Source organism: Sciurus vulgaris (genome assembly GCF_902686455.1).
Source record: "Sciurus vulgaris genome assembly, chromosome: 5".
Taxonomy (NCBI): Eukaryota; Metazoa; Chordata; class Mammalia; order Rodentia; family Sciuridae; genus Sciurus; species Sciurus vulgaris.
In genome coordinates this window covers 156,676,427-156,690,777 of record NC_136465.1, presented here as the reverse complement: position 1 = coordinate 156,690,777, position 14,351 = coordinate 156,676,427, and the positions used below count along the sequence as shown (strand labels likewise).

General features: G+C 37.5%; 1 protein-coding gene across 3 annotated transcripts in view; it reads left to right on the top strand.

Moving 5' to 3' along the window:
- Window positions 1-848: 848 nt before the first annotated feature.
- The window catches only part of CDK17 (cyclin dependent kinase 17), a 105,434-nt gene continuing 91,931 nt past the window's right edge, over window positions 849-14,351 (top strand). For 2 of the 3 annotated variants that reach the window (XM_079142870.1, XM_079142871.1), the window contains exon 1: window positions 849-1,187. The gene's annotated coding sequence lies outside the window, so the exon portion shown is untranslated. The remainder of the gene's footprint in view (window positions 1,188-14,351) is intronic. The other variant, XM_079142872.1, reaches the window with a different exon arrangement.

Below are 14,351 nucleotides of genomic sequence, written 5' to 3'. Positions count from 1 at the left end.
TTTCCCTCTCTCAATGCTTAGGCTTTCATTGCAATTATTTGTTGATTATCTTTCATTCCAGCTAGATCCTCAGTCCTTTGATGGCCTAGCATATTGCCAAAGATACACTAATACTAAAAAGGTTGTAATATGTCCATAGATGCCTAAACAGCAGGTACAGGCTAATGACAGGCGCACCAGTACCCACTCACACCCCACACAGGAGAAAAGTTGCAGCGGTCAACAGGCTTCAGTGTGGGTCCCGTGACATCAACTCTAGAAGGCCAGTGGAGAACGGTGGCACTGATCCTTTGCACAGTAGTTACTTGGATAACTGAAGCAAGTGTTTTGGTTTTGTTTGGGGACGGCGGAGAGATGAAGAGGCTGAAATACTCGGAGAATTTCTTCCGCAGTCCCTGTGGGGGTCACCGCCTGGCTTTCTCGCCCGCGAGGGGTCTCCTCGCGCCCCAGGCGGTTCCAGGAGCGAGGCGGGGGTGGAAAGCCAGGCCCCCCGGCCCGGGGCGCGGGATTCTGGGGTACCCCGCCCCGCAGGCCCCGCCCCCGCCTCGCCGCCCCGCCCCCGCCGCCGCCGCCGCCGGCAGGGGTCGCGCTGCCCCCGGCGTGCAGCCCAGGCGGGGGTGGGGGAAGCTCCCGCGGCCGGCCGCCTTTCTCCGCCGCCGCCGCTGGTTGGATCGTTTCAATAAAAGTCTTTTTTCTCGCTCGCTCGCTCGCTCTCCTCCAGGGAACAGGCGGAGGCGTCAATCCGCAGCCGCCGAGGGAGAAAGCGACGCACACGCAGCGAGCGAAAGCGGCCGCCCGCGTTCTCTTCACCTCCCCGCCGTCCAGCCCCATAGCCGAGGAGAAGAAGGAGCCCGCGCCCGGCCGGGCAGCCTCAGCCAGGCGTCGCGCCTCCCGCCCGTTCGGCTCTCGCCGCGGCTTCTCGGCAGGGATTAGTGGGCCGGCCGCGCGGCTCGGCGGCCGGGGAGCCATGTTGACCGGGGGGCTTGGCGACGCGTGAGGCACCCGCGGGCCCTCCCGGAGCTCCGCGCCCTCTGCCAGAGCCGGAAGGCGGCGGCGGAGGCCTGCACCGCGGAGGCGCCTCGGGGCTGCCGACCGCTGGGACCCGGACCTGCATCCGGTCGCCGCGGACGTCGGCGGAGCCGCTTTCCCTTCGCGCCTCGCCTCGGGACGCGGTCCCGCACTTGCTGGTGAGTTGGCGGTGCTGTCCCTGCTGCCCGGGGGCCGAGAGGGTGCGTGGGAAGGAGGGGCGGGCGGGGGCGCCGGGGGCTCAGGCCCGGCCGGGAAGTTGAGGGCGGCGGCGCGGCGCGGGGGGCTCGCGCGTGCCTGTCACCCGTCGGGTCGGGCGCGGACCTCGGGTCGCCCGGGCATTTCCGGGGTGGGGTAGGGTGTGGGTGGGTGTCTGTCCCGCTCCTTCCCGGGAGGCGCCTCTGGCCGCCCTCTCCGTTGCTGGCTGCGGCTTTGGTCTCCAGGGGAGGCCGGTCTCCCTGCGAGGCGGAGGAGGGGAAGAGGCGGAAAGTCCCCTGAGACACAAAGGTCCCCTCGGCGGGGGTGGGGCTGGAGGCGCGGGCGGCGCTGCTCCGCCGCCCCCGGGCGGGGAAGGAAGGGGCGCGGGTCCGCAGGAGGTGGGCGAGGAGGCGGTGGCCGCGACGCTTCCAGCTCCTTGGAGACGCGGAGGCTGTGCGCGGGTGGGAGCGCGGAGGAGGAGGAGGAGCCCTCGCGTGGGGAGCGGGCCGAGACAAAGATCAGGGCAGCCTCCTGCTGGCGGGTCACACCCCTGAGTGTTGGTCAAGAGCGGAGGTGGAGGGAATGTGGGAAACCCAAAGAACCAGTGGAGGGGTGCGAAGTGTTGGGTCGCAGTCGTTTTCGTCGGCGTTTTTGTGCCGGATTCTTTTGCTCCCCAACTCAGCTGGATAGCTCCAGGTTCACTCCCTCCCGTCACCCCCACACTGCCACATTGACTCTTCTGTGGTTTCCCTCTCTCCTCCCCCCCACTTTTCACCCAGTCCTTTTTTGGGTAAGCAGTATTTTGCCTTCAGCTTGGGGAACGTTTGCTAATGACAGGATGCCTGAGCTTGTTCTGACCCTGAACTGCCTTGAACTCCTCTCTTCCTCCCACCCTTTCCTTTCTGGGACCTAGAGTGTCACATGGCCATTAACAATTAGCTTTTCTTCTGTAAAAATGGCAAAAACATTTAGTTGAAATACGTGGCGCCTCTCTTCTATGTTAATATGTCCACCGAAGACACGTCGTGGGTTATGTTTTCATCGCCTCTTAGCCTGTGTCTTAATTTTCTAGGCAGAAGTAGCAGATTTTGTTTTGAGCCTTGGCTATTTCTAGGCTCAGCAAAGTGTAGTCAGCCGGACCTTCGGTCACTTATCAGGAAATGCTTGACTTAAAGATGGATAATTCTCTCTCCAAACTTTATTTTTTTTGGGGGTGGGGGTGGGGGGAGAGTCTTTGTTGAAGGATTTCTTTAAAAAAGGGTTGGTGCAAAATGATCAGAGTAACAAATCCCAGTTACTGTGTTTTAGACCGACTTTGTTAACACATTTGACAGAAGAAAATGAATGGGATTTTATGACTTCTGATCCCCTGAGTTGATCTAAAAATCTTCCTTGAAGCTAAAAATAAGGCTGAAAACTAAATTTTCAGAAAAAATAATTGCTAGTGGTAATATCATTGGTTTTGTTTTGAATCTGAGGAGTTGACTTAACGTTGGGATGTTGCTTTGTTAATGAAGTCATTTCAGTCTTTGTAATTCTAGCATCTGCATACTTGCATCAACAATGGGTTGGAACAAAAGAAGAAATCTGACTATATTTAAGATATATACTATTTTTTTTTTAACGTTATGAGAATTTAGGAATGTAAAGGGTGTTATCCTTTTATCTGGCAAACCATCTTAAAGGCCAGAAGCACTAACAGTTTGAATGCTGTGCTTCAAAAATTAGTCTTTGAATTTGAAATTATTTGGCTTTAAAATTATTAAATTTAAAAATTAAAATTATTAAAATTATTGACACATGAATGGAAAGGTTATCAAAGTAAAGCCTGTTTAATGTAGGAACATTGACATTGATACCACTGTGAGAAGAGTCAGATCTTGTTGCTTGCTGCCAGGGAAGTATTGACACTATAAAAATTAAGAGATTTCAGTTCAGGGACCTGTCTCTGAATTATGGGACTCACTATCCCACTCTGGCCTATCTATGTTAGAGATGTTTGTGAAATTAACTACTCATATTCATAATCATGAATGATTTTTTTTTTAACAACACATCAAAAGGCCATACTAAGGATCCACTAATTTTTTTCTTTCTTTTTTTACTTGATGTTTATTAGTGCTTGGTTAGAGAATCAAAATTTACATCACTGGAAGGAAATATACCAAAAAGACAAGAAAGGTTTCTGCGTGGTAGAGTTTATTGGCCATTAATTTTTTTCTCTGTATTTTTACAAATTTTCACGTTACTTTTATAATTAGAAAAAGAGTAAATGTAAAATTAAAGCCTTGTTAATGTCTTAATTTGCCTATGACTAAAATAAGCTTTTGTAAGGTGTGTAATTTACTCTCACCCTTGGTTCAGGCCCAACAAAGTAACTTTCAGTGGTAGATATTTAAAATAGTGTAGACTCTCATGTTGTTTACCAGAAGGACAAAAGAAAGAGATGCTTAGTAAGGAAAGATGAAACTAGAATAATTGATTCAATGTTTGTGATACCTCTGTATACCTAATCTTTTTCTAATAAGTCATTAGTTTCATAAAATACAGAAAATATAATTTCTTTTTACTCTGAAGCACAGGATAGCTGTGTTGACTAAGCAGATTTTTATGTATGTCTGTTGATACATTTAATTTTCAGATACTGATTTAGTCCTATAGTTTTGGTGGCAAGAGCTGACATAAAATGTTTTTTATTTGATTTGCTCTGTCAAGGCTTGTTTTTTTCGCCTATTTTTAGTAATAATATTTTCCTTCATTCTCTTCATTGATGAAGTAGTACTAACTGAAAAGCAGTGCAAATATTTTATTGTGAACAGTAGAAGCTATAATAGCAACTGAGGAAGTGATTCAAAAGTGAACATAATGATGTCCCTTAATATTAAAGTACCTGTGAACACTAGTTTTTGCCCATTTTCTTTGTTATTGTCTATTAATGCTGAATATTTATGTTACATTTTAAACATTTATTGCTATTTTCCTTGTCTTTATAAAATTATAGCATCATGTCCTGGCATTCTTCTACATAGCTTTTATACTTCCAGGGTGATAATTACTTAATGAATTTGTTGCTTCATTGGGGAAAAAGCTATTAAATGTTAAATCCAACTTATAAAAATATTCTCTAGGGTTTTTTGAAAAATATTTTATAAATTCTCACTCCTTTTCTACATGGAAAGGAAAAATAATTTTAGGTTCTTTTGACTTTTAAGTAATTTCAGCTTGATCTTTTAAATAGGAAATAGTTATTTAGAATACATGTTATAAAGACCATGGCATTTTGCATTTTAAACGCTGAAGATAAGCAACAAGTTTATGGTATTTAAAACGTGCTTTACATAGCATTTGTGAAGTAAAAAACTCTATACCAGAAAACTTGTACAGTTCACTAGTGTTCACTCTGTAATGTTGCCATTTTCTTTGAACTAGTGGAGAGAAAATGGGATTAGACTAACTTTTAAGAATTCTTATTGTCATTGGTGGATCCTTTGTCATTATTTTGCTCACAGTATAGTTCGTTGGTGTTTACTTTTGATGTCTGCGAAATATTGACCTGAAAAGAATTGCCAAGGGCCAGAAAAATGTATTGAGTATAGTTTCTGTTCCTACCCTATTTTCTCTCCCTGTTGGCCAACTTGGAAAATCAATAGACATCTACCAGTAATAATGTTGTTATTGTATTCTGCAGTAACTTAGGGTAGTGGGTACTGTATTTGAGGAAGTAGACTTGTAAATCCATGGCATATTGGGATGACATGAAAATTAACTTGCTTTCCAAAGTCTCCTTTTAAAAATATATTTTAAAATATAATCTAACTTAGTCTACTCAAGCTGCCATAACAGGATGCCATACAGTGGGTGACTTAAAAAACAAACATATTTTCTCACAGATCTGGAGTTCAGAAGTTTGATATGAGGGTGCCAGCTTAGAATTCTAGTGAGGGCCTACTTTCTGCTTTGTAGAGCACTACCTTCCCAATGTGTGGTCTCCTGAACTTTTCCTCTGGTGCCTGCAAGTGGAGGGGAGGAATGAGAGAGAGAGGGAGAGCTGTTTTTCTCTTCCTCCTATAATGGCTCAAATCTTGTTATGAGTGCCCACCTGCAGGACCTAATCTAAACCTAATTACTTCCCAGAGGCTCATACCCATAACTATCACCCTGGGAGATTAGAACCTCAACATAGAAATTTGGGGGTCACTTGAACATTCAGTGCATAACATGAACTCTGTGAAAGAAATTAACATTAATGATATCCTCTGCTAGGTACTATATTGTTGTGTTAATTATTCACAAAAAGTCCATCATATAGGTTTTATACCTGTTTTCAGATGATGAAATAAAAGACCTAAGGTTAAATAATTGTCTCCAGGGTCCTACCACTGTAGTGATCCTGAGATCCCATTTTAGCATTCAGACCACTACGCTTCAGTGGTATGGAATGGGATGGAATGCTGAAAAATTGGTTGAGTGTTAATGTTTGTTCTTTATTAACTGTGGTAAATTGGAAAATCCACTCAAAATTAGATTTAAACTTAAGTAGTTTTACTACTTAAAAAATGGAGCCATATAAAATGTATAGCATGGAACATGTTTATTACTTAGTGAATCCAAATCAGGTGCTAAAAAAGATATTTAAAATATTTGTGTACTTAATTAAAGTCATGAATTTATCAGTTCTTTATGCATAAAATGAATATGAATGTTAGAAACAAAAAAATACTTGGCATTGTGACTTAAGTATTTTTACTTTGATTTTGTTTATATTTTGATTTAAAAAAATTTTTTTAGATGTTGATGGACCTTATTTTATTCATTTATTTATATGTGGTGCTGAGAATTGAACCCGGTGCCTCACACATGCTAGACAAGTGCTCTACCACTGAGCCAGAAGAACCTCAGCCCTATATTTTACTTATATGTTTTACTTTTTTTTTTTTTAATTTTATATGTGTTTAAGTTAGCTTTTAGTATTTGAGTATGTGCCACCAAAGGAAAGGCAATCCAGATACATATGCTACATAGGTTGCTCCACTAGTGGTAACAATTTTTCCTTAAGGAAAGATAAATTCTTTAAGGAAAGGCAGATAAATTTTATATATATACACATGAGCACCTGTTGGCTTTTAGTATTGGTATTGCTTATTCTTATTTTGAACTTACATTTGTATTCGTATGTGACTGTGTACATTAAATTGAAATGAGACCAGATTATTCATTTTTCGTCATCACTTTTTATATTGAAAACTGATCCTTGTGACATAAAAATAGCAAATTAGTATTGTTAATGTATATCTTATCTCTTGAGCACATTTAAAGAACAGAAAATATTATTTCCTGAAGATGGTTCATTAAAGTGAAAAAGAGTGAAAAGAAACTTGCTTTCTTTTGTTGCCATAAACATTAATTTAATAAAAATGTTTTGCCTACATTTTAATAACATTGTTTCTTTTTATAGGTAGTGTAAATACTTTCAAGAATTTTCTAAATTTTGTTTGTATGTTTGTAAAATATAGGAAAATGATCCAAAGATAATTATTTTTTCACTATATTCTAGGTTAGTTATTAACTTTATCTTTTCCATGTCATATATTTAGTCCATCTATATTTTCAACTGATGGACTTTTATTGTTTTTAGTATGTGTTAATGTTTAATAATATAAAAGTTGATAAAAGTTAATAAACTTGTGAGAAATTACCAATTTTAACAACATCGAAGCTCTTATTATTCCAAATTGAGACATCCTTCTTAAGTTAATATGTATTACTAAAGAAAAGGATCAGAGGAGAATGGAAATGTGTACTGTACCTACCTCCTACCATTCAGAGATGGAGAGATATGTTGATATTACAATGCTGTGACATTTCCTTGGAGAGAAATTCTCATTTTTGAGTCCAAATGTCCTTTACAGGATTCTCCCTCTTTTGGCTGACATTGTGCTCCAGAGGGACTATGGTTTTTCCTGCAGTCTCCCCATATTACATATTGTTTAATACTGGGATTAGGAGAAACAACATTGAATTAGTACATTAGGGTCAGAGTAGTCATAGCCTAGAAGCAGTCATAAGTAAATATTTATTTTTAGTACCAGGGATTAAACCCAGGGGCACTTAACCCTGAGCCACATCCCCATCCCTTTTTTATATTTTATTTAGAGAAAGGATTTCGCTAAGTTGCTAAGGCTGGCTTTGAACTCATAGTCCTCCTGCCTCAGCCTCCACGGCTGCTGGGATTGTATGGGTGCACCACTGTGCCTGACTCAAACGTAAATTTGATATAGTAGAAAATTGAAAGCCAACAAAGGTGAGCTATACAATGTTAGTGATAGTTGAGTGAGAGTAATCTAGAAACAGTTTAAATTTAGGCCAGTTTGGGCAGTAATTTGGCATTATTGAGACTTGTTAATTACGTATGATCTGTACTAACTTGTTAAGTGAAAATAGGAAAGGGATGTAGGCCTCAAAGATTATTGTCTTTTAAATAGATTGAAATATAGCATTCCAGTATCTATTATATGTAAAGAAAATGCTTGTTTGTAGGTTAACCATTGGTCAATATCAGTAGTAAAATTTGGTTTAAATGAGAAAATTTTATCTTTAATAAAATTCAGGTGTTTTCGCAGTACAAGACTTAAATACACTTAATAAAGTACAGAATTGTACTCAAAGGATTGAATGGTACATTTAATGTTATTTCTACTACTCTGATGGTTTATGTATAAAGTTTACTAGAACATTGTTTTCCAATAGACAAACTGTACTTAATTCAAAACTATTTATGGTTTACATTTAAAATGAGACTTATTAAAAATTGAGTTTTAAATTTTACCTTTGCCTTAGTAGATATGTTAATAGACTTATTTTAGAAATCAGAGATTATGACTTGGTAAGAGTGTTTTTGTTAGCTTTTTCATTGTTTTGACCAAAAGACCTGACAAGAATAATTAGAGGAGGAAAAATTTACTTGGGGGATCACAGTTTCAGAGGTCTCAGACCCTATATGGCTGACTCCTTTCTTCTGAGTTGGAGGTGAGGCAGAACATCATGGTGGAAGTGTGTGGCAAAGTAGCTCAGAACATCATACCAAGAAGCAGAGAGAGATGTCTGCAAACCAAGAACAGCATATGTACCCCAAAGGCCTGTCCCCAGTGACCTTGTTCAGCTATATCCTTACTGCCTAGTAGTTACTACCTAGTTAACCCCTATCAGCAGGTTAATGTGGGTTAAGACTGTCCCAACCCAATTATTTTGCCTCTAAACTTTCATGCTTTGTCTCACGCATGAGTTTTTAGGTGATACCTAATATATAAACTATAACAACACATTTGAAATGTGACTTTTAAAAATGAATTTTCATGGTTTATGAGATTTGGTGCTTTTTCAAATTCTTCAACTTATTATATGGTCAAAATACATGTATTGTTTTTATAATAGTTAAATTTTTGAAATCATGATTTACGTACCTACATTTATCTTTTCAGAAAGAGTGGAATCAGCATTGTATTTTGTAATAATTTTTGTGTATTTTGTAATAATTTTTGCTGACCCCCCCTTTTCGATATATATTATTATTATTTAAACTTCCTTTTCCCTCTGATTTCCACCTTCACCCCCCAGGAAGCTATAAAATGATTGAAACATTTATGTTAGGTATCTTTTTTTTTTTTTTGGTAAAAATCTACAACTCAAGTTCCTATTTAATAAAGTCTACAATTGGTCATATGTCTTCATTGTTTATATCATAAAGACTGCTTCGGCAATAACATGACCATGGGATTATGAGTTAGTTACTTAAACTCTTTAAGGGTCAGACTGGGAAAGAACCGAGAACCTATTTGATAGTGTTCTGGGAATTTGAAATAATGCATGTAAAGCAATTTGCAAAGTGTATTGCACCTAGTGAGCACTCACAGCAGTTATTTTTGTTATTCTTCATATAATGAGGAAAAAATATTGGTAATGGTAGTTTAGGTTGACGAATGTTTAAATCAGTGATTCACAAGGACTGTTAATTAGAATCATCGCTTTTGACTTTTTAAACTATTCATACCTCCTGGATTTTCAAATAGGCCTCTTCATTCACACCCAATTTGAGAAATCACTCCTGTAGTGAACTGGTATTACTAATAGATATATGGTAATCCTTCATGTATATTGGGGGAAAAGGTGGGGGTGGGGACAAAATAATCTAGAATTTCATTGTCTTTTCTTTCTTTATTTTTGGCGGTGCTGGGGATTTAACCCAGGGCTTTATGTATTCTAGAAAAGTATGCTTTCACTGAGCTATACCCCTGACTCCCTCATTCTTGTTTTCTTAACTATAAGCCATTAGGGATAAAGAGGCCTTACTCTTTAAATAAGTACATTGATAAGCTTTTTCTTAGGGCTAACGAAATTTTTCTCTTAACCATTTGCCCATGTTCTGTTTCCCTTCTTTAGGTCTGTGAGTCTACCATTGTTTGACATCTCAAAAGTCTAGAGAATATTCATTCTGTTAATGACTCTAATGTATATCTCTCAGGTTTTTAAAAATCGGAGCAAAATAACTGGTCATAAAACTTACCTATCAAAAGAATAAACTGATGTTGCATTTTATTCTTTGTCTAAAAACCTGCCTGGATGTTTACTATTCATTATCTTATATTATCATTTATGATCTTTTGCTCTTCTAAGTCAGTGAGTGGCGCTACCCTGAACTTCAAAATTGTGATTAAAAACAACAATAACAAAAGTTAAAAGGGTGTGTGTGTGGGGGTGTGTGTGTCTGTCTGTGTAATTTCAAGCTCTGTCACAGAACAACTGAATCAGTCTCTGGGTTTGGGTTTCTTAATGCTATGTGCAATTCTTAATGGGTTCTAGAGTTTTAGAAAAACTGTTCTTAGGATTTAGTGCAGTGTTAAGGAAGGATCCATTCACATAAATTAAATTTAAAGTAAAGGCAAAGCAATTTAAACTTTCCTTCATTCCACATTACCATCTGTTTTTTCCTCCCTTTTTAATTTTACTTTGAACTTTCTAATTTTATGAGGTATTTTTTTCGGTCGGGAACTTATATATAAGTCTTCTGTTCCATTTATTTTATTCATTTTTATCCTTTTAGTGGATGGTTTTGTCATAGTCTTTTAGTTTCTTATCAGTACTTAAACTGTTTTCTGTCTGCCTCTGTTATGTTTTGAAAGTTATTTTAAAAATATATAGCAATGTGGAAATTAGCGAATCTGAATTCCTCAATGCAGTTATTATCGTTAAATATTTCCTTGTTTAAGATGCTTTTTATGATTTAATATAAGAATTTTTTAAAAGTACCAAATCTTTTGGCTATCATTTTAGTTTTTTTTTTTTGTCCATCAAAAGTTTGTTGCATAGCATTTGATATAAATTATTATTTTCATATTTTGCTATTTTAAATTGTTCTATGACAATTTTAGTATGTGACACCTTTCTCCCTGTCTCTCCACTTTGACATTTCCTTAGGGTAGACACCCAGAAGTGCCATTTTCAATTCAAAGTCTGTGAACCTTTTTCTGGGATTGCCTGCTGTCCTGATATCACTAGTAATACACCACATGTATTTTTAGTATACATGTATTTAAAATTCTTGGTTTTGATAATTGGTTTGTAGAAAGATGTCATAACTTGTATTTGAATTTCTTTGGTTCTACCACCGTTGTATTTTCCTTCCAAATTGCTAAGGAGAATGTTACCATTCTTTGGATCCTTACACTTCTTTTCAAAAAAATTATTGAATGGTGTTTTCTTTGTTTTATATCAAATAGTTATGTAAAATTTTATTAAAAATCATAATTTTGTTGATTTGTCTTTACATACTATGTTCAGGTTTTTTTAAAATTATTTGTGCCTTATAATATGTATTATTATCTGATATGGCAATACACTCAGTTTTTTCCACCAGTAGTTTTGAAATCCTTATTTATGTGTTTATTCTACTTTTATAAGTGGCGTGCAAAAAAACGTAGACTTAAAATGATAAAGTTATGGAAGGAAAATTGCAGTTGGCTCTTTCAGCTGTTTGATATTTTATCTTCAATACTACCTCTGTACTATAAAACTTGAACCTTAGATATGTCAGCATATCTGTAGGAGTTGCATCAAGAGTTGGAATAGATTTGCTCTTAACCATTGTTCAGATTGTACCAGTTAGAGCATCTCAGTAAAAGATTAGGTAGCTTATCAGAGATTTTTATCAGTTTGTGTTACCCATTAAAGATGAACTTGTGGTTATGAAGAAAGGAGGAAATGGCATTTTGCCTAAGATAATAGGTGCATTTCTTAGAGGAGGTAATGCTAAAGCTTTGTGAGTAGACAAGCACTTCCTAGGATGAAAAAACTGTAAAAAGGGGATATGAAAAAAGATTTTACGTTTCTTTTAATATATCGTTTGTTATTCTCCATCTGCCTAATGAATAGTTCGATGTGGTACGTGTAAAGAAATAAAGGTTGTGTAGGTAGTGGCAGGAGATGAGGTTGAAAAAGGAGATATCCCAATTAAGGAGTTTGGATTTTATTAATCTAAAGAATTGAGCTACATATTGAATATTTTTTAGGCAGAATATCATTTTTCTATAATGAACGGTTTGGGAAAGTTTTGTGCATAATTGCAAATGAGCTATTCCTGAAATTTGAATGGATGGCCTTTTGTGATATATTTACATTTCAGAAGTAGCCTTAAGGGTTGCTTCCCCATGTTGAGAATGCTAAGAAGAGCACACTCCCTACCCCCCACCCCCTTTTTTTCTAATTTGGTTCAACTCAGAGAGAGGAAAATTGTCTTAATGTCTCTTAGGAGCTCTTGGAAAAATGTTTTTAATTTGCAGAACCCTTGTCATTTTTATCTCCCAATAAGGAAATGTTTGTATATGTTAGAAATTGTATATGTTAGAATTTGTTGGGGGAAATCAGAAATATAAATAGGTGATTTACAAAATGTAGAAATGATAAACCGTTATATTTAATTATGTCAGCACATTTTATAATCAAGAATACAAATATTAATTATACCTTTAGAAAGGACTTTGCAGTTCCTTTAACTTTACATCCCTGCTAATATATGTGGTCATACAACACTATCCATTTAAATAGTTAGTTAGGTACAGGTTCTATGAATAGGCTAATTTTAGCAACTGTAGTGCAGCTCAGTACATTAACAACTGAGTTTGACTTGAAATACCTCTGTTGTACTAAAATTTACAAATAACTTTTTGGTACATAATACTCCTTGAGTCAGAGCTACCTTGTCTCATAGTGTTTACTCTTCAGAAATGAATTTTTTTCCCTTCTTAGTATTTGAACTCTTCAGATTCTTCCACTTTGGTAGGCATTTTAAGTTCTTTTAAAAAGTTAACCATGCTGGGCACAGTGGTGCACACCTGTAATCCCAGTGGCTCAGGAGGCTGAGGCAGGAGGATTGTTGAGTTCAAAGCCAGCTTCAGGAAAAGTGAGGTGCTGAGCAGCTCAGTGAGACCCTGTCTCTAAATAAAATACAAAAAAATTAAACCTAAGTTTTAAAAATAAAAATATATTTTAAAATCAATAAAAAAGTACATACAGAAAAGTCTTCTTTCCTCTTTTGCTCTCATTACTTTTATTATCTTATTTGTCTTTCCTGTTTTTTTTTGCAAATATAAACAAATGTATATTTTATTTTGGAGCTTTTTCCATAACTAGACAAAGATTTTTATTTTTAAAGATCTGTATAGTATTATGTGGATGTAGCATGATTTAGTCACTTGATCCTATGTGAACACTTTTGTTGTTTCCTATATTTTGCCTCTACAGTGCCAAATGAATATGAAACAAACTATGTATATGTGTGTGTGTGTGTGTATTTTTTTTTCTACTTGTACAAGTAAATGTGTGGTTTTGATTTTGAGAACAAGGGTCACTAGGTCATGAATTTCCTTGCTCTGTTAATTTGAAAGGACCTACAAGCAGTGATTTAGTAGCATTAAGCTTACCTAGTACTCAGATCTTAGTTTCTAATGCCATTTTCCTATAAAAGGAACCAGGCTTCCCTGGAGAAATGACTGATTCTAGGTCTAGGGGGGAAGATAAAAAAAAGACAAACTTAGAGCATCTTGTAATGCCAAAATGTAGGGAATACCAAACAAGAACAGTAAGTCGCCTTTCTTCAAAGGACACAGCTCACTGAAAGAACTCCCAATGACCAATACTGGGAAAATTTTTGCACAAAATAAAGTAGTTTTGAATTACAACCAAAGTGTAAAATATTATCCATGAGTTCATACTGATAAAAATAAGTGGTCATCTAAATAAATGGGGAAGAGTAGATGAATCTCTGGTGCAGAATAATTCCAAATGATTCACGTAGCTATTCAGTTCTCAAGGAGGTATACTCCTGATTCTCTAAGTGTGGGTTATACTATGTAACTTCTTTCCAAGTAGTACAGTATGGAAAACTGGGAAAAGAATAACTTGACATAGGAGAAACCTGACTAACACCACTTCAATCATGTGATCAAATTTAGCATTAACATTTATAAATCATATTGATAACATGATGTGATGAGAATGACACTTCACCTCTGTGATCTTCCTCTTCCAAAACCTTAACCTCAGTCTAATCATGAAAAAAACATGAAACAAATCCCAACTGAGGGACTTTCTACAAAATACTTGAGTAGTACTTCTCAAAACTGTCAAGGTCATCAAAAATAGGGAAGTCAGAGAGACTGTTACAGCCAAGAGTAACCTAAGAAGAGATGAGTATTATAATATAATAAGGTAAACTGGATAGGGCCTGGAAACAGATATAGTGCTTTAGGTAAAAACGAAGGAAATCTAAACAAAGAACGAACATTAATAAATAATAATGCATTAGTATTTGTTCATTAATTATAACAAAGGTACCATACTATTGTAATATCTTAATAGTAGAAGCTGGATGTGTGAAATAGAACTCTGGTACAATTTACGATTTTTCTGTAAATCTAAAACATTCTAAAATAAAAGCTTATTTAAGATAAGATAAATGCCTCTGTCATTGTGGTAGATACTGCTAGATTGCCATTTTGTACTATTACCTGAAAGTATTTTTTCCTTAGTGTTACCTGCTGAATGTATGGTCAGACTCAAAATTTTGTCAGTTTGAT